Genomic DNA, 21,002 nt, shown 5'->3' on the forward strand with positions numbered 1-21,002 from the left:
GGCAGCTCATTTAGTAAGTGTTAATTCCTGTTTCTCCAGTAGTAGAGCAATGGCAACAGCTTGCAAAAAATGTTGGTAAAGAGCACCTGGGTAGGTCAGCAACACAGAGGCAGAAAAGGAGGGGCTTATTTGCCGAAATTAGGTAAATAATGCTGGGAAGATATGACAAACTCATGGCAGTACCTGTGATCAAGGTTTGACAGGACTATCAGTGGGGCAATCATATGTGCACAAGTCTGGAGAGAATCTGATCACTCCCGTTACAAGAAAGGGACTGGAATAGATGGATTTCAGGAGGATTTTTGTACATCCAGAAGTATATAATTATGTATCAAAGATCTGTCCAAGGTTGGTAATATTTTCAACAACATAAATAACTATAGCAGTATTTTGCCATCCTGTTTCTATCCTCAGCTTTGCAGTTAGAAGCTATGGTTAAGTATTTATTTATAGTTGTTTTTAAAGCCTTATCCATAATAGAGTAACACTGCAGCTTTTTAAAGAGCAACAAAAAGGCTGACAATTTAAAATTTAAGGAAATTATATTTTATGAAAAATTTAAATACTTTGGCTACTGTGGAATTTCTTATTTAAATTCTAAGTGTCCTTTGCTCTTCTCAGAAGCCTAGGTAGTCCAAATTACATGGTATAAAAAAGCATTAAGTTTTCAAGAGCATCTTTTTAAACAAATTACATTATATGTGTACTTGTATGTTTTAGTCTATTACCAAATACTAGCAGGAATGAGTACTTATATACAATAATACTTATTGTATATACTTATAAAATACAATATCTACAGTAAGTACTAAAACGAGTACTTACTGTAGATATTGTATTTTACTGGCTAAGCTAATGTGAAGCATTATGGTGAGGCAGGGAAACATATTACAAAGTTAAGAAATAATAAAGAAAGGTGAATGCCAGTTCATAGTATAATTTAGGAGTTGCCTTTGTAGGAAAAAGCCTGAGAACTCTTATCTGATTTGTTTTCAGAGATGTGATGCACACATTTGCAGAAATTTGCAAATAAAACCCCCCAGCTGAAAGGTAAAAGTCAGCCTAGTGCTTTTATCTGTGAAGCAGGCAGAAATTGTCAGTGACAGAATGCAAATTCAGAAAAACGGATGGGAAAATATTGACTGTGTAAACATGGAATAGCCAAAAGAATTGGGGGGCAAAATGCCACCAGTGCTGTTGCTGTCACGCAGTGGGACGTGGAGCCTGTTGCTGAGCAGTCTTGTGTCAGTACTCATGAGGATGCTCTGTCAGGGCTTCAAAGGTTAACAAACTAATTCAATCGGTTGGACACTATCACAAAGCTAAAGAATCAACCTATTTCACATGACAGATCAAGCAGGTGCCTTTTCCAACGTGATTTGGTTTAGGTCAGCTGTCAGATACAAAGAAGCAAGTCCAGCATCATTACCCAGCTGCTGCTGCCTGCTTAGTGCAAAAGCCACTGGAAAGCAACATCCTGAAGAGCTGAACACATCCAATCCCAAGAGGATCAGAATTTGCCCTGTTAAGGCTAGGTGAGTTTGACATATTAAGAACATTATAGTATGTTAGGTATCAATGTAGGCATCAAAAAGAGTCCTGTTGGCAAATCTTCCTTATGCTAAGAAAATGTGGTCTTTTATAAGAACAGCTGAGTTATTAATGGAGTAGAAATTTTCTTTGAGTACCCTGCAAGCTTTAGTCCCTGCTGGAAGCAACTCATTCTATTTATAGCTTTAGTACAAATTTTCTGAACACAGTTATTGATTCAAATTTTATTTCATATTATTGCTAGTGATTTAGCTAAATAGCAAGATAAAGGTACTTGAGCCAAACAACAACAAAACAACAGAAGAGTACAGAACTGAAATGGGGCTTGATATTCTATTAACCAATTAAAGTTTTTATTCTGGGGCAAAGAAATACACATTTGCCTTTAACAGAATGACCGACCAAATTGCTGTCAGTCAGCCAATCTGATAAAGGTCAACTACCGAAAACCCAGTCTGTCAGTACACAAACTAAGTGACCTGGGCAGTCAGAAGTTCATTTGTTGTTTTGAAAGAAAAGTACACTATTTTCAGAGATGCATCTGTTCTGCATCAACTACAAAACCTTAAATGAAATTTTATGGTGGAAATAATACTATCAACTTTCTTCATTATACTCCTTGCTCATTGGGGCTTCTTTGGGTATCTTAACAACACAAACTTAGTTTAAATAAAATTATATATTTTAAGTCCTTCAAAATGTTGTTTATTTTTATTTTAGTCAAACAATTCTTCCCAAGAGTGAAACTGGTTGAAATAAACGGACAGGCGTGGAAAAGAGGAATACAGCCACTATTCCTAAGACACTTATTTAGTGTAGACATTCACATTTTAGATTGTAGAATAAAACTTTAACTGTTGTTTACCTATTTTCAAATTACTTAACTATGAAAATATTTTAAGCAGGTTTTACTCTCTGTAGAATGCTGGCCTAGCAAACCTGGCTGTGGCACCTGGCAGTGGAGCCGACTGATGCTCTCACATGGCTGATGCTCACCAAAGGAAAGGGCCAGGACTGGGCACCCCAGAAACCTGTAGAGTAACTTTCCTAAGCAAAGAAGTTTGCACAGGAAATGTTTATCAGTTACTCCAAAGAAATTCCCTTATGTTCTTGATTAGGAGTTGATTTATTCCTTGCAGTCTTGTTTATATCCCTCCTAAGAAAAGAATTAAAAAATATGTCATCCTCTAAATGTGGTTGCCTGGCTGACCATTGGGTGGACACATGTTTAATTTTGGAGTCAGCCTGAATAGTTGCATCACCACACTGATCTAAATCTCTCCCTGCCATGTCTGACCAGAGGGATCATTTTCAATGTTGCAGCATTCCTCATGCCAGGGAACAATTAGCATTTCAAGTGTAGGTACCTTTTGGTTTTGTATAAATTTCAGGAACTCAGATCTGCCAGTAAAACTATCATGCAAGTTAGATGTTCTGTCTTAATAGGTAAATTATGTACTTAGTCTTTTAACATCCCTTTTTCTTTTCAAAGGTACCACACGTACATTTTTTATTTGAAAGAGGGAAGCTACTCCCCCTGCTAAGCTGCAAGTGTCTTAGACACTTATCTCTTTTGTCCTCTCACTTGCCTCAGTTTTGGTGTCTGTTGTCTGCAGTCACTTCTTTAATAAGGGTGATTGTTTTCTACATCCGTGTTTTACCTTTCAAAAAAAAGGAAGCTTAAAGAAATTAAGATTTACTCTGACTTGAATGTAGGATATAGTAATTTCCTTATAGAGCTGGGAATAGCTTGTTACAGAATAAATTACATAAATGCTGTGTGAAAGCACTGCACAGAAATCCTCAATCATATAGCTGAATATATCTGCTTGCATGATTCCAGTAAATAAATGATTACTGAAAATGGCTGCTAATTCTTCTGTTGCTCAGATGGTGCCAGTTTCAGAAGGTAGAAAATACAAATTTATTATTGTTTGTTCAGTCCCTGTGTTATTGTGTACTTCTGTTCCCTTATGAAGCTGGAGACAAGCAGAACTATTTCTGGTTTATGTGCTTGTTTGAGCAGAATCATCACTAGTGTCAGCATTACCGTAGAGAAGAAATTGATGCCTGTAGGCTGCCATACAAGCAAGAGGGCATTTCCCCCCCCAGTTTATACATTCTGTGCTGTGAATGCATAAAGGAATATGTAAACACATATTAGCAGTAGTTGTGGACATTTGTGTAGCACTGAGATGTGTGTGTGAAGCAACAGGCTTATCTAAGGAGATGCTGCCTTCTCTAAAGTGGTTTGAAATGAATCAAGGTGGCAGTATTTGGGAGCCTGATGCCTAGAATTTTAGCTATCACATTCACCTCTTTCTTCGAATGTGCCTGGAGGATGTTTTGCTGGCAGCTTGCTCTCCCCCAGCTTTCCACTGTCTGACAGACCTCTGGGGGCTTGTGCCATCATTCTTTCTTTCCCATCTTTCTCCTTAGTGTCACCAGAAGGATGTGGGTAGAGAAGTTGAATGCTGGCACCCTGATTCCTGTCCCATGAGGATTCACCCCAAGTGGCTGTGAAGGAAGGGCTTGTTCACCATGATCCCTCTAGTAGTTGCTCCCTCTGACTATTATATCTTTCCAATTGCAAGTGTATCTCTCTCACCAATCCCAGAGGTTCAGGAACACACAGCCTCTTCAAAAAATCCTGAAGGGAGAAAGGAAAACCGGCAACAGCACAGAAGCTCCTAATGATGCAATTTTCATGCCTGATTTCTGATTTCCTTCTGAGCAAGTATGCTTAAGAGTGATGGTTATTGCACTAAACTATAGATTTTCAATCATAAGCTTGGAGTGGTGAGCCTAGCCTAAATAGTTTTCAAGAAAGAGTTAAAGAAAGAGGAAGATACACTTAAGCTTTTCTTCCTCACCCCCTTCTGAACTTACCTTGCATTGAGCAGATATCAGACACCATCCTGATGAGATAGAATAGCTGTTTCTTGTGCTTTCTTTTTCACAGAACTAAATCTAATTTCTTTTTATTTTTGAAAAAGGAGGAACAAACCACAGTAAGGAATTAAACATATCACTCTAAGAACCTTGTAAAAGGGACACATATTAGGTCACTTGGCCCAACAGTAATGTCTTGATCACGCAAAAGTTTATCAACATATAAGTGCAATAGAAATGTTTCTATTAAATCTATAAAAAATAGTAATTGTAGAGCTATTTTTGTTGCACATTAAAGGATTTATCCTCCACAGCAGTTTTTCCTTGAAACTATGGAAAGTGTAATACATCAATTTTTATGAATTGATTTGGTTGTTGCCATTTGTATCATCTACATCAAGAAAAGCAAAATTAAGCAAGCAGACAGCAGAAGAGCCAGAAGAAAATGAAATTTTAAAGGTCTATCTGAATCTCATTTACACTTTGCAATGCAGGTGTTGAAATCTGTTTCTTAACCAGTATATTTTAAAATCAAACAGTGCTCCTTTAAATTGCTTAAATAAGATTTGTGCTCCTTTCTGCTTTACAGACCTCCTCTTGCTTTGAAACAAACTTAAATTCCTTCAGGAAACAGGAGGCTTCAGAAATGGAAACACCATGTGACAGTGGGGAAGGGCCATGCTGGCCAAGGAGAGTTCATCCTTTCCAGGGTCACTTTGCAGTGATATTCTGTATAAACCCCATATTTCTTAGTGTTGGGATGAAAAGGAGCAGCGATAAAATATGTATTTTCCAGGGGGAAAGAAATTGTGCTAAACTGTCTCAGTCCACCTCTGCCAGCCACTTTATGTTCCCTTTCAATGTATGGTTAGCTCTCAATTACATCTTTGTTTAACTCAAATTGCTAAAATAACCCCTTTTATTTAAACTGTTTCTACATATAAAGATTTATAGTGCTCGGAATAAAAATCATCATCTGGATTTCATTAAGATTTTCCTGGCAAGTAATTAATGCTGAAAGCATGTTTTGATCAAGCATCTCCAATAGCAGCAATAGTAAGTGAGTTAAAAGCAGCTAGCATTATAGAAATAGGTCTACTTGGGCTCTGAAAGTTTTTGCTAGTTTTCCCAGCCCTCAGCAAACGGTGGTGCTAGTACCTTATTTTTCATTCCCTCTGTTTCCTCATTTCATGGTCATATCAGCCTCTTGGTGACTGCCAATGAGCGGATCTCATCATAGCTGAAAATTCAGGAACATGTGCAAAGAAGCCACCCAAATGGACAAGAAATTTGAATATTCTCTCTCCTGGCTTTTTCCTTTAGAATGAGAAGACTGCAGGTATGAATCTGTCAAAGTAGGTAATTAAATTTTTTTTTTGTTTATTTCTGTTTTGATTTATATCTGTTGTGACTTAATTGCATGTCTCTATTTACATGTACAGTAAGTCAATGTGGGTTTTTCTGTGTTATACCTGTTGTGCATTTTTGTGTTCTAGACTATCAAAGCAGGACTCTGTCTCAGCCTGCTTTTGGGGGAATTGGCTTTTTGAGCAATAATCAGTAAGATGTGGGATGCCCTTTCCCAAAACAGAAATGACAGCTTATCTACTGTACTCCAAGTAAAATACATAGTATACAGCTCCCTGTGAAGTTCCACGTTGCAGAAATGCAGAAATACTCATTGGCACCACAGCAGTGTTTTACATTGTGCACCAGGCTGGGGAGGTACCTGTGAGATAATCTTACCCCTGGTAATACATAATAACTCTTGTCTGTATTCAGTGGGGTTATTGACTGTATCGGAAACTATCAGCTACAGGTGTACATTTGGAGAAATTTCCAGAAAGTACTGACAACTTGGAACATATAGTGTAGCAGCAAGTGTACAACTCCTGTTCATTTCACCCATTGGAAATGACAAGCTGGAAAAGCCGTTATGAGTTGTTTTGAGAGGTCCGTGTTTTATCATCAGCTTGAAATTGTGCTTCTGGCTGTTAGTCACCAGGCTGCCAAAATTCAAGTGGCTTGAAGTGTGAGAGCTACTGGACCTGCAGGGCAATAACGGGAAGGAGGTTATTTTATGGCTGGTCTCCCTGCATGTGTTGTGTGCTTCCCTCTGATAAGGTGGCTGTATCAGCCCCACCTATTAAAGTTGTCTGACACTTCCCATTACAGGCTTTGTTTTCAGATGATTGTAATGTAGCCAAACTATAACTGTCTGAGTTGAAATCTGACTTCTTGTGCTGGTGTGCTGAAGTGCTTCACGTGAAAATTGACCAAAAAAAGTTCTCCAGGTCTGGGGTTTCTTTTAATAAGGCTAGAAAAATTGTTTTGCACAGTGAAGATAATCTCCTCTTTGTGGAACTCTGAATGTAGTTGTGTGATCTTCGATCTGCAGGTCATGATTTCATGATCTCATTAGTGTGAGGAGAGTCAGTGTAGACTTTGTATTAATATAGAAAATGTGGATCCTAATGGATGTTTTCATGTATACTGTGTGGGCTGTCAAAGGTATTTTCAATGTTTGAGACTATTTGGCTCTCCTTTCTTGCCTGAGTGCATCTGTGTTTTCTGAGTGGAGACTTGACACTTGGAAGAGAAGTGCCTATTGGCTAAAGGACAGCTTTTATCTCTGTGAAATCAGACCAAATCTGGCAAAGCTGTAAGCTGCTTGAAGAACACGTAATTCCAATATGCTCATGCTTGCTGGATGTTTTCAGCCTTATTCCCTATAGTTTATCTCTGTGTGCCCAGGCTGGGACAGTTCAGGCTGAGCAGATGTCTCCTGTAACCGAAGTTTGTAACTCAAACTGTTGCTGGCTACGCTGGCCCTGGACATCATTACAAAGATCAGGGGCTCTTTCTCTTCATTGCCAATGCTTTATAAAATTATAAAATTTAAAAGAATAACAAAGGGGACCTTGGTCCAGGGACCAAGCAAGAGACTAGGACAAGGGATTTGGCTGTAGGAGACCACAGAATACAGGGACGGGGGGCCTATGGGGCAGTGAAAACAGTTTTTGGATTACATTACTCTGCTGGATTTAGTGGTTTGGATAAGCTGGACAAAGAGATTAGGGCAACAAATGAGGAAGGGAGTCGAGGCATAGCCAGACTTTTACCAGCCTTGAACAGAAGAAATGGGGCTGGTGGGCCATATAGCCAAAGCAGGGGTTTCCTGCAGGAGGGACTGGAATAGTGGGAAAAAAAAAGTTCCACTGTAGTGTCTATGAGAAGATGAACTTCAATCAGAAGGCTAAGCAGTAAACACTAAAATCAGCTCCAAAAGGCAAAATGGAAAGACTTATGTGTGAGAAGGGTCCAGTATAAGAAAGGAAAAAATAAGAGGAGAGACAGAAGATGGTTTTGTGGGTTTTGTGGTTCTAGTCATTCACATGAATCGAGGGATCAGAACAATGTACATAACTGAAAGAATGTTACTTTGTTTTTCAGACCAACACAACACCTATTCTAAGTGCTTTTGCAATTCCGCAGTGCCAGAAACTCTGAGTGGATTCCAGAGATAAAACATCCCATCCTATGTAACCTTAATTTTGTCCTTGCTTATTTATATCAGGAAAATGTTTTCCTTTGCCTAACACATGCACAAAATAGGGGGATTGAACAGTCTGTGAAAGTTCATGTCACACTTATTTCAATAGCAAAGGATTTTAATAAATAGATTACTAGCTGGCACAAGGTCCCCCTGAACTAAACAGTATGCAATATTTTATGAATTATGAAAGAATTCATTTTTAAACCTGAGCTATTTGGTTGGAATCAAGAGGAGAATGAAACCTATATTGAAGTGTATACAGCAAAGCAGCAATAGAAATCTACAAATAGAAGCAATAATGATAATTAGGCTAAGATTTGATGTTCCTTTACTTTGAATGCCCAAGTTCTTCTAATTCTTGGAGGAAATTATATGGTTTTCTCCATAAGACAGTCCAAAAATATTAGAATATTTCTGCAGAGCGGATGATACTGGATCAGGACCCAAGAATGAATACAGAGGGCACTAAACTGCGCCTCTAGGCACCACCTGACGGTGTGTAAAGGCTGTGTATAGTTTCCACATAAATTTGAATTACTGCCATGAACACTGATAGGTATTTTCCCACCAAAAGATCAGTATTTAATTAAAATTATGTGCATTAAAATATGGTGCTTTTTCTCACAATATTGGCTGGTGTGCATATAGCTTTATTTTACTTTTGAATCTGCTTGGAAGAACTAAGTGTTTAGTGTATCTAACCTTTTGCAAGTTTGTTTCTTTTTGAAGATTTTGCCTGCTTAATAAGCAGTAAATGAGCTCCCTCACGGAACAAACCTCTCATGTATTCCAATATTCTTTACCAGATGCTGCCAACTTGTGCCCAGAGAAGATGAGCACCTAAAATAGGTGCCTGCTAGGAATGGTCTCTGGTTGTCTGCTCAATGGAAAGGGTTTAATTTGCTGTTTAGGACCCACCCCTTTTCCCTAGTTATTTGTGGTGCTATAATGAGATGTGCATATCAGGAATAAAGTTACATTGTCAAAATAAAGCTCAACAGTGTGATGTCTTTTGGTTGTCACCTGTTACTGCCTAGAGACAGTCTTGTTCATGCTCACCAGGGCAGAGCCATGAGAAGCCTTTAATGATGAGCCTTCCTTTCATCAGATGCAGCCGAGGGCTCACATGCTTCACCTCCCAAAATCAGAGCAAATTCTGCCACAAGCAGGGGGAAGGTGTGTGATTTTATAATTTACAAACTGGATGGTTGTACTTTTGGAGAATAAGCTCAAGTCTGAATTCCCATTAGGTCATGGTGATTGTAATGGTAAGAAGGGAGAGACAACAATGGAAAAATATCTTTTAATTGGAACAAAGTTGTGACTATGCCTGTTCCCAAGAACAAATTCTGTTTGCTCTGTGCTGATAGCCCCTAGCTGCACTTAGCAATTTGGAAATTTTGAATTCTGAATAAGAGCTTTGATTCTGTTATTTCCCCACTTTGCATGCCTTAAACATTGACAGAATCAGCAAGAAATGAATAAGCAAGATTTAACTTTTTCCAACCAAGTAACATACAAATGAAACCATATGACTACAAACAATAGCTCTTGTGTCCTATTCCTGCTATTTGTAGGTCCATATATTGTTCCTTTGGCTAGTTACCAGAACTCATAAAATGCTTTTAGGCAGCTGTGTCCCATTAAAGCCACATGTTACATTACATCAATAAGGAACCATGGAAGTGCAGAGCTGACAGGGATTTTAGAAGACCACTTTTTTATCTTCATAGACTGGGAAAGGATCAAGCATGCCACCCTAGAAGATATTAAAAGCCCTCAGAGGAGCAGATTCCAGAGCTCTTTAGACTATTTTGGTATTTCTTTTCTCTGTTAGATAACTCTTTGTAATATCCAGCCTTAGTATTTTGCATTTTTTTTCTCATGGTGGACACTGTAAGCTGTTGATCAGTATCCTTTTATAGAGCTCTATTACTTGTTGTAAGATCACTGTCATATCTGCTCCCAGCCTTCACTTCAGAGAAAAGAAATCCAATTAGCACAGTCTTTTTATTTTTATCTTTTCATCACCTTTTCTGTTTAAAGCCTCTAATACTGTTACAGTTCTCTGGATTCTGATTTGTTTAATTTTTTTCTTGGGAATGGATAAAATTAATTTTTCATCTGAGGAGCCATCAGTGACCAATATAGCAATCAATAGCTTCTGTGGATACATGTGATGCATTTGCCGCTCAGTCAAAAATTCCTTCTCTGGTGTTTGTGCATTTGATTATATTCTATAATCTTTCTGTAATGTGAAATTAATAAAAAAATAGAAATTAATGTCTTCCCCAAACAGAAAAGCACATGGATCTGAGTATTAAAAGAATAATTTTTTAAACAGTATTTTTGTTAAAAACAAATGATGCAACTGCAAGGAGGACTTTTTTAGCAGTGTCTCTTAAGTCACAGCCTTCTGAATTTTGTTCTTATACTGAGGTTAAATGGGGAACAGTTTGAAAGATTCTCATCACACTAAAAAGAGATGAATTAGGGGGTGTTTGATAGAAATCTTCAAAGTTATGCATGATGTTAACAGTTTATAATTTCTTTCAGTACATGAAAGATAACAGAAGCCAGGTCCAAAACAAGAAGAAGATGGGTTTGTTTTTAATGCAACAGTCATACAACAAGTAAATGTTAAAGTGTGTTAGGGTTAACTTATATGTGTGGTAGTTTACATATGTTCAAGGACATGGAAATAAGTTTGCCAAAAATATTATGTACATGGTTAGTAAATGGATAAATCAGGGTCAGTAAATTGACAAACCAGATCCATTCCGCAAAATACTCTGAGGGCAAAGAGCTGGAGCACAATAAAGTACTCAGAAATATCATAGGTACTTGTTGCCTGAGCATCTGCTTCTGTTCAGCTCTGAAGAGGTGACACTAGAAGAATTGCCTAGTCTGTGTACCTGTCTGCACCAATGGACCAGTTCCAATGCTGTCATGCTACCAGAAACCAAGGCAGTTTCCTGAGTGTTGCCTTTTCACCAGAGTTTGAAAGTTACTTTTTTTCCCCTGAGAGGAGAAATACTATCTCCCTACCTCTGAACATTATTTCTTTAAGGAGGTATTCATGGGGGAATGTGTTTGAGCAATTTATGAGCAGCATAGAATGAAATCAAATATATAAATTACCATTATGATTTAGCAGAACAGGAAAGAAAATGGACTCTCCTTCATTAATTGCGATTTAAAAGTTACAGAAAGAATACACTAAAAATCAGGAGAAACTGAAGACGAGAAAACCTAACCATTCTATTCTGCGCAAGCTTCATTTAAACAAAGGACAGCATTTCATAATTAGTCTAGCTGTGATATGTACATCGTACAGGTAAGTTCTAATCTGTTCTTCCAAACTTTCTTTGCAAAGTATGGATACAATGACAAAGGAAGTGAAGGGGGGAAGAAGGGCAGAAAAATGAAAGAAGTTGCTAATTAAGTAAAAAAATCTGAAAGACTGAAACTGAAAAGAAATATTAATTTAATATTTCCTTCTTTGCTAGTTGAGATCCTTTATAATCTGACAAGTGGCTATACCTTTGTGTATAAATTACTTGTTGAAAAGTAAAACAACATTTAGATAAACTCTAAATGAAGGCTGGAAGTTGAAATAAGCTTCTAAAAAAACCCCTCACAAAATCCAACCCCTTTACCTAACAAATCATGTCTGGCTGGTGCGCCAATGGAAGACATCAAATCTGCAGTAAGGTCAATGGCACGCAGCATTACCAAAAAGAGACATCTGTGTTTCAGACCTTGGAAAACAGATAGCACTGTAAAGCATTTGTCTGCACTCCTTAAGCTCGTTCATGGGCATGGAGGAGTTGCACACAAACATTCTTTGAAAAAATACAGACAAAGTAATTTTTGTATCAGTGGAAACTCAGAGAGGGCAGTAAATCATTGAGAGGAGCAGCCTTCTTTTCTGTCTAGCATAAAGGACTTAGAGACTGGGCTTGCCGTACAGCACAAGGTAGAATGTTTGGACAGAATTTGTGGAAAAGAGTTTATTTTTAAATTCAGGACAAAAGGCAGAGCTCAGGATGGCTATTCTTTGGCGATCAGATAAGAGGAAGATTGATCATCATTATATGGAGGTTGTGGAAGCTTTCTAATTTAGAACTCAAGATACTAGAAATAGCAAAGTTGCTCTTCAGACTTCAGTGCAGGTTGTGTTTTAATCCTCCTTGTTTTTTAATCCACCCAGAATTTATTGGTTAAGGAGTAATATAGTATTTTTGTGAAGAAAACAAAAAGTAAACAAATGAAATGCTACTTCAGGTGGCATATTTTCCGTAAGTTTGATTGTTTAAGATTGCTTAAAAGTTTTTTTGTCTTCTTTTTTTTTTTTTTTTGTGTGTGTTCCAATGGAGAATTTCTCTTGTCAATATCTTTATGACAAAAATGATTCCCCCAAATTCATATAATGCCTCCATGTCCCAAAGCCTTTAAGAGAATATTGCCCCATTGTAGAAGTCCACGTAGCATTTTTTGCAGTTTATTGCTACACATTCCCTTCAAAAATCAAATCATTCCCCTTGAAAGCTCACAGCTCATCAGCAGAGCAGTGCTGGAGCTGTAGAGAAGACAATGCTGGAGCTGTAGAGAAGGCAGCTCAGACCATGCAGTGAAAGCATCTCTTTACTGTCTGCCTCTTGATTTACCAATCCTTGGGCTCGTTAATTTCTGAAAGGAGTCACAATAGCATGGATTTTCAGCTGGTCCAAAAGATATACTATCGACAAGGTATTCCCTTTATATCTCAGTGGCTGGCCCCTCCCTCCTCCCATCCCTCCATGTGCCAGGGCACCCTATGCAGGGTGCACCCCGTGCTGTCAGGGACACACTGTCCCCTCTAGATGTGGTATGGGATCCTGTCCTGGTTTTGCTTTTTTCCCCTTTTTTATTTTCCTCCCCTATTGTTTACTACTGGGAACATTGACAGAGTTCATGGTGAGTCAGTGGTAACCATGGACAAGCTGGCCTGAATTATCTATAAACTAAAGAGGAATGGAAGGTGACTGGAGAATTAAACAGACTTTTTCCAGCAAGAGGTTAGTATGTCAAGAGGTTAGTGCACTGCTCATGGGGTCCAAGGAGGAACATCCTCATGCAGTGTTCAATTTACTTATGTCCATTGACAGAGGGCTTAAAGATTTTTTTTAATAGGGTTGGAGGGCATTAATGCAATAACTAAACAAGCATGCTGTCTCTTCTGTCTTCTGGATATTAAAGAAGACATGTCCTAAAACTTCCCTTATTATATTATTATTGAATTCTCTGTTCCTTGCAAATGTTAAATGGTCATAGCAATGTAACTATAGATAACTTCACTGAATTTGGCAATGTTGCTATCCAGGCCAGCTGGAATTAATTTTTAAGATATGATTTTATAAGAAATCCAGTGCTTTTCTTACTGTCACATGGTAATTCACTTCTTTCACTAATTTGATAATTGTTTTTTTGGAGAGGGCCATGGATTTCTGGCAAGTTTTTCTTCTATAATCTAATACTCTTTGATTCACATAAACCTATTGCTAGCCAGTAAATAATTTTTTAGCATTTGTTCCATTTGTTGTTTAACAATGAAGATAAATTTACAGGAAGATTATCAGAAATACCCTCTTGCATTTTTTCTTTTTTTTTCTTTTCTTTTTTTTTTTTGAAAAAATGCCATTTACTTTTTTTTTCTCCTTCCAGTATCTCCCTAAATACTAATAAATTTTTTAAAAGATTGGCAGCTCTCCTCTACAAGATAATGCTCAGAATTTGCTATGGGATTCATTGTCTGCACTTATGTACAGATGCACAATTCCACTTACCTCCTGCTCTCCTGCAGGCTTTTCTGTCTAATTGCAGAGCCAGAGAACGAAAGCATCTGTAGTGCTGTGGAAAAAGTGGTCGTGTGCTCTTGGGGAAGCTGCAATCCAGTGCGAGCCTTAGGACGGATCGATGTGCCCAGTTCCTGCAGTTTTAGCTGCCTTGCTGGTAGGGTCATTATCCCAGGGGCTGTAGCTAAAAGGCCAGAAGCACACGTAGGAAATCCATGCTGTTCAGATGGGTGAGTTGAAGACCAAGCTTGTCCAGGAAAGTGGACTCTTTAAAACCAAGTGCCCAAGTATGGATGGTGACAGAAATCATGCAGGGTGGCTCAAACACTTTCTGTCACAATTTGATGGGATAAAGCCCTGTCTTCAATCACAGTTGACCTACATTCCTAGATACTTTGCACTGGCCTTCAGTAATAACATCTGAAAAGTGATCCAAATATGTTTGATGACCAACCTTTAAATCCTCTGCAAACGTTGTCCTCTGAGATTTTTACTTCCCCACCTCTGATTAATAGGTGTGATCAGATCATTGCAAAGTGCCTGGATCACTGTGGAAATTTTATTAGAAGTGCCAAGTGTCTTTTGCAACTGCTCTGCTGCTAGATTAGCAAGCCAAAGATTGCTTTGGCTGCCTCAAATAGTGCCCGAGGGTATAATCTATCAAGTCTTTATCTCTAAGAGGTATTGTTTCATGTTATCGTCAATGAATAATGGATTTGGAAATTCTTTGTCATTATCAGTTATGCAAGCATTGCACTCTGCTTTTTCTCTAGGTTGCTCTTTTCTTCGTAATTATCAATTTTATAATCTGCGATTACATTTGGAAAGCAAGCAAAGTAAATGTTCTTAAATCTGGCAATAATCCATAAGCTTTCCCCCGAGATCTTAACTTTTTTTGCACTTCTCTGCACTTCCCTCTTCATGCAACTAATTCTTTCCTCTTTGTTACTATTTTCTAGTGCTCCTGGGAAGAGTGGAAGGAAAGGGAGGAGTGCAGAACAAGAACCATCACCATTTTTTTTCTATTTTAAATCATTCTCCTTTCCGCTTAGTCTAAAATCCTGTTGCATTTCTCACAGATGTTTGGCCATTAGCTTAAAGTAAACAGAATTCTTTTCATCGCTTTCATTCCTCTTCCTTTTCCTCTTCCTTGTTCCTGTGTCACCCTTACTATTTTTTTTGGCACAGGGCAGAAAACTCTAATCCTTCCTATTGCTTGGGCCTGGTTTTCAGCTTTGCTTGGGACATGTTCGCTGTATGAAGTTTAATGCTGAATCACTAATTAAGCCCTTTAAGTAAAATTGAAATTAATAAAAATAATTAGGCAAATTTAAATTAATCTCCAAGTTTATTCAGACTCTTTTATTATATGGCACTGCACACACAGTAAATTTTCAAGCAGCTCATATTTTGTGTTTTCTCCCCACTGAGGGCTTCACACGCGTACAGGAGTAAGTCCTTGCTCCCAGTGAAATCCAGAAAAGCTCTCTAATACTGTGCTTTGCAATCTGCCTTGAAATGTCCAGCCTCTGGGATGTTAGCCCAAATGCAACAGCAAGCAAGTGCAGAATCACCGCCTGCACAGTCCAGGAATTAGAAGACAAAACTTCTGGGTTTAGACATCAGAGGTTCAAAAGGTCTGGACTACCTTCCTTGCCATGAGGGTAGGATCATAAAATACTTTAAGTTGGAAAAGACCTTTGAGTCCAGTCATTAACCCAGCACTCTCCAGTCCACCACTAAGCCTTGTCCCTAAAGGCCAGATCCATGTATTCTTAAAATACCTCCAGGGGTAGTGACTACCACTTCCCTGGGCAGCCTGTTCCAGTGCTTCTTTAGTGAAGAAATTTTTCCAATTATCCAATTTAAACCTACCCTGATGCAACTTGAGGCCATTTCCTCTTGTCCTGTCACTCGTTGGGAGAACAGACTGATCATGTACCTGGCTACAATCTCTTTTCAGGTAGTTGTAGAGGCTCCTTTTCTCCAGGTTAAACAACCCCAGTTCTCACAGCTGCTTGTCATGAGAAATGTGTCCCACGCCTCTCACCAGCTCCAATGCCCTTCTCAGCACTTGCTCCAGCACCTCAACATCTTTCTGGAAGTGAAGGGCTCAGAACTGGACATGAACTTGAGGTGTGGATGTGGAGAACAGATGTGGAGGAACTGGAAGGTAGATAGGACTTCTGGCAAGTGTCAGACTTGGAGAGTGTGCCTTGTAGCCAGCTACCTCAGGCTTTTATTGTGATTTACACAATATGGGAACTTTGTTGATTACAAAAAGGGCAAAGTCATATGACTACATTATGTTCCTCTTCTCTTAAAGATGAGTGTCTATTCTTCACAAATGCACTGATCAGTTATAAAATTTTGCCCAAAAAGTAAAAAAAAGAAGATATGCCCTCCCTTTCAAAAAAAAAGAAAACAAAAACCAAAAACAAACAAACAAAAAAAAAAACCCAATCCAAACCCATTGGAAACCCTAGGCCATAACTTTTCTGAAACAAGAGAGAAATTTTGGATATATAGGATTGGCAGTCATGTGGCATGACAATTCTGGGGGACAAACATCCAAAGATTGGAAACATGGAAGACTGAGGATTTTGTTTTAAGGTAAGAAATATGCTTTAAGGAAATGAAAACAGAGCATAAGGACAGAATTACATCATCTAACAGTGCTTGCTAAGGTTTGACATCTTGGTCTTTATTTAGCCCTTTGGCCCCTCTGACATAGAAATATGGTAATATTGGAGAAAGAGCCCATTACTACTATACTAATTAAGATTGCAAAGACTGAATTTCTGAATTCTGTGTGAGTTAGATCATAAGACTAGGAAGCTTACTGCTATGTGAAGTAACAGATTGTCTAGATAAATAAGTCAGAACCTCTGAAATTATATCCCAATAACTGCAGCCTGCTGAACTCCAACAGGTAAGGTCACACAAGGGTTCATTTAACAGTTCAATTTTATAATTTTTTATTTTCTGATATTTCCTGTAAGCTTGAGTTTTAGACCATCCTACCTTTGAGTTAGAATTTAGCCACAGATTTCAGTGCAGACCTGCAAGTGAATCCTACCACTTGTTTTGCCAGTACCAGAGCCCTTCAAAGGCAGAGTAGCTGCTACAGCTGCCACAGCCTCCGACAGGGGAAGGAACACCTGACTGGGCCAAGGCTATTGCTGGAGGAAGATCTATCAGCTGGTGCTGATCAGGATCACCCAGTTCTTTTGGCAGCCAAGGAGCAGCAAGGCTGGCTGGTTAGGGCTCTACATCAGCCCATCTTTCTGCTTTAGCCTTTCTTTTCCTCTTTCTCTTGCTGAACTTCTGGCTGCACTGTTAACCATCTTGAAGAGCTCACTTGCTCGTGTTTCTGAGAAGCCTTCAGGCAATTTTGTACAGGGTTAGTGGTGAAAAACAGGTAACTGAATCTCAGGAAGATTTATGTGGAAGGGCAGCTTTATGGTTTAGGTGAAGTGCCACTAGAGGATTCACTCTCTCTGACAGAGTCCTGTAAAAGTAAGTTTGCCAATGGTGCTGTTGATTGAGTAAGTTTGCCTGAGTTGGACTTCCTTGGATCAGTTTATCCCTCAGCAGCCTGGTGGGATGACTGCATGGATAAAAATGCATAAACTCTGATCAAGGTGGCTATTATGTTCATACAGTGTGAATTAACTTACTAGTATTTAATAAGCTTAATACATTGTTTTTCCCCCTTCAATTCACGTTTATTTCAGAGAACTCCAAATAAAGAACAAGGATTTTTTCATTTTCCATCAGCAGTGACCTCTTAGGGTACAAGATTCAAGGAATGTTCTTGGCTTGTGTGTTAAAGAAGCATTTATTTCTTCATGCCAGTTAAAGAATGCCAGTCCCACATATTTAGAAATCAGTAAATTGTAAATTTGTCAGTATGTTCCTTTTTATTTGTTTGAAGTCTCAAAATAATTGTTCTTTGATATTTTTAGGGAATCTGAAAACAAGAAGGTGGTAATATTTTTTGTCCTTTTTATTTTTAAAAAAAGTTATGTTAAAAACTAAAAGCAGTAATTTTTTTAAATATCCTGTTTTATAAACAGAGGTGTGCCAGATTTTTTCTTTCATTTTTAATTGAAAAAAAGTTTTGACTATGTATTTAAATATAGAGTGCTTTTAAGGATGAATTTACTGATAGTTTCTGCCAAAGTGTTCTGCAAAGGAGGATTTAGAACAGGACAGAAGATCCTTGTTTTATTAATCTTTCTGGTTTTTCTGTTCAGTTTAGGTTTTTGTAGATTTTTCTCAAGAGTGTGTTTACTGAAAATACAGCATCTTAAGCCAGAGCTAAGAGGGGAGTACTTGGGTTCCTGTGACTTGAATAACCTTTCCCAGAAACATACATGTATTCTGGTTTCTGGAAGCTGCATCTGGCTTGGGAAGCCACCTCCACAGATGGAAATAGCTGGAGATGGCTAAGTGTGGGAGGAATTGCTATGGATGTCTACCTGCTCCTCCAAGACACCTGCTTATAGCTGGTGTTGGAAACTTGCTGCTGGGCTATTGTCTGACCCAGCATGGCCTGCCCTATGCCCTGCCTGATGGCCGGGATTGCCCTGAATATGGAGCACAGGGATTGCTCTCCAGCACTGTTTCCACAGGGGACTCGTGAGCGAGGGTTGCTGCAATGGCACGTCCCTGGCGTCCAGCTGGAAAGCCACTTTCTTGAGAACCATCCACTAAGGTGTGGGTGTGTGTAGCAGGCCCAGGGGCTGCAAGGCCTCCTTGGCGGTCAGAAGCCTGAGCTAGGAAATGCCAAGTCATGATGGCTGGGCCTTACCAGCCCCTCTCTTCCACCTTTCGGACCCTGCCTATCTCTCTGTAAGCCCATAGGTCACTTTCCCCTGAGCCTTACTATTGGACAATTTCCAAAACCCCTGCAGGGTATATAAACCCCTATTTCTTCCTGGTTTGGTAGAACAGCTGTCACTGGGAATCTTCGTGGACCAATACACAATTCTTCGGAACCTCACACAGCTTTCTCCTCCTCTCTCTCCCTGCGTCTGCTGCTGCGGCACCGGCAAGCTAAAGAGCTGATAATCACTAAAAGCTGAAATCACTTAAGCTTGCTTAGGTTTTCTGCGGCTGGGAGCTGCTTGGGAATTCGGACGCCGTGCTGAGAGCCTCCCTAAGCCACCCTGGCCAAGGCAGCCCACCGGGCATAGCCCGGCTGGAAACCACTGCAATAGGTGTGTAAGGCTCAGGTGTTGGTAATTAATTTTGCCCAGTCTTCAAAGGGGAAAATTAATAGAATTACTTTGATAGCTTCTGTCTGTCAAGAGAAAAGATGTGACAGAAGCATCTCATGGCACATTCCACTGCCAATATACTCCCCAAATCTAATCATTACACATAGGGGTCGACTCAAACACCAAGAGAATACTTTTATGAGCTTGGTCTGCAACCTTGAAATGTCAGCAGGGAAACTTGAACTCCTGTGCTTTTAGTTTTTCTCACCTGTGTCCGGAAGGCTTCAGATAGTGTTTCATACTTAAAGCATGGAGTGCTGGGACTGTGGAGGATACAGGCTGAGACTGAGAGGTCTTTTTGGTTGCCTACTCTGGGAAACAGATGTGGTACAGATTAAACTAGCAGTGCTGTGCTGTGTGAACATTCACAAATGTGAATGTTTGCTGGTTTCTGGCTATCTATATGACTTTGTTTCCTCATCTTATTCAGGAGTGGCCTCAGCTGTGTTTCTGGGTGATAGAATGTATTTTGTATTTTTCCTCACAGAAGTCACAGGAGTCTCTGTGTTCAGGGGTAGGGTGGTGGTTGTTTTGCTTGGCAAGTCACAGATTAACCTGTGTACTGCACACATGGATGCAAGTGTGTGTCACAGCTCATCCCCTCACACTGAAGAGGACAGAAGCAAGCAGCGAGAGGCAGCAATTTGTCAGCTGGTAAAATTCCAATTCAGTGAATATGACCAAAGTTTTGGAAGCGGAACAGTGAGCTTTCATTTTTCAGAATTTTCTCTGTTCCTCTGATGAAAACTCAGGAACAACATCTTTTTTTCCATGAATCCTCTTACTGTTCCCCGTCTACAGACCCTCTCTTCTCCTTGAACACCTGACTTCTGTCACATAAAAGTAATAGGTCTGGAAAAGGATGCGGATCTGAAGTGGAAGAGGCAGTACAAGCCTCATGCCAAGGGAAGGAGGTACAGGTTGTTATGGAACTCAGTCTCCCCAGGAAGAGAGAAGGTGCCCAGGCAGGTGAGGTATCCATCCTGCTGGTTTTCCTGGCTGCTGCACCCATCCTGCCCTGGGTCTTAGGCCAGAAGAGCTGGCAGCACTTTCCCAGTAATGCTGGGAAAGAAGTAAGAGTTCGGGAGCTCCTGCACAACCCATAAGCAGGTAAATCAATTCTTAAAAGTGCTTATAGTTCCATGAAAATCAAATATTTAGATCCAAGGTTTCTTCTGCTAGGTGCTGGTGATTATGCTATGTGCTTGAAGTTATACCATTTGTTGTATTTATCTTCATAATATTATTTTGGAACCTCAAGCTATTCATTTTAAACAGATTCTGCTCTCTAAATATTGATCCTGTTAAGGCTAAGTTAAATAATGACAGCAGTATTAAAAATTCTTTTTGACCTAACTGTTGACATTAATGACTAGTGACAGTTTCCTTTTCCTACATACACAATGTGAGTCAAATGAGCTTTCCTACTGATATGGTGCTGCATTTCTGGAGTAATTTGAATTTATTTTCTAAATCTGCAACATTGGCAGCTTCTGTAAGGATCATTTTGCTGCACATTGTTCCAGGTTAACGTTGTTTTTGGATTAGTGTGCATGCAGTATTAAACGCTTTAATTCTGTGCCCGATTGACATTCATATTGTCCCTAGAGTTAGCTGGCTAGTACATTTAGAGAGGGATAAAATTCATGTCGAAAAAGCCCACTATCAATCTGAAAATGTATTTATAAAATTCATTCCTGTCCCATCAATTTTTTTTCCAATTAAAACTTTATAATGAAAAAATCATTATTAAACATCATTAACTTTCTGTGTTTTTATATTAATAATTAAAAATTTTAATATTTTGTTAGAAAATCAGCTTTTGTTTTGAAATTTCTTTAATGATATTTGATAGTAAATGTTTTTCTTTTTCAAACATTT

At 39.0% G+C, this 21,002-nt stretch overlaps 1 protein-coding gene and 2 long non-coding RNA genes across 3 annotated transcripts in view; 2 read left to right on the plus strand and 1 right to left on the minus strand.

Annotated features, from left to right (window-relative positions):
* Positions 1-1,377: 1,377 nt before the first annotated feature.
* Positions 1,378-19,414, minus strand: LOC135296688 (uncharacterized). Its single transcript, XR_010358697.1, has 3 exons — positions 19,330-19,414; positions 13,828-15,125; positions 1,378-4,201 (listed from the first exon to the last, which is right to left on the minus strand). It is a non-coding gene; the product is annotated as an uncharacterized LOC135296688 (long non-coding RNA).
* On the plus strand, positions 10,990-14,929 carry LOC135296690 (uncharacterized). The gene is made up of 3 exons (XR_010358701.1): positions 10,990-11,336; positions 13,845-14,066; positions 14,796-14,929. It is a non-coding gene; the product is annotated as an uncharacterized LOC135296690 (long non-coding RNA).
* ESR1 (estrogen receptor 1) overlaps positions 18,598-21,002 on the plus strand; it is a 163,702-nt gene continuing 161,297 nt past the window's right edge. The window contains 1 exon segment of the mRNA XM_064413347.1: positions 18,598-20,231. The gene's annotated coding sequence lies outside the window, so the exon portion shown is untranslated.

Source organism: Passer domesticus, chromosome 3, assembly GCF_036417665.1.
Source record: "Passer domesticus isolate bPasDom1 chromosome 3, bPasDom1.hap1, whole genome shotgun sequence".
Taxonomy (NCBI): domain Eukaryota; kingdom Metazoa; phylum Chordata; class Aves; order Passeriformes; family Passeridae; genus Passer; species Passer domesticus.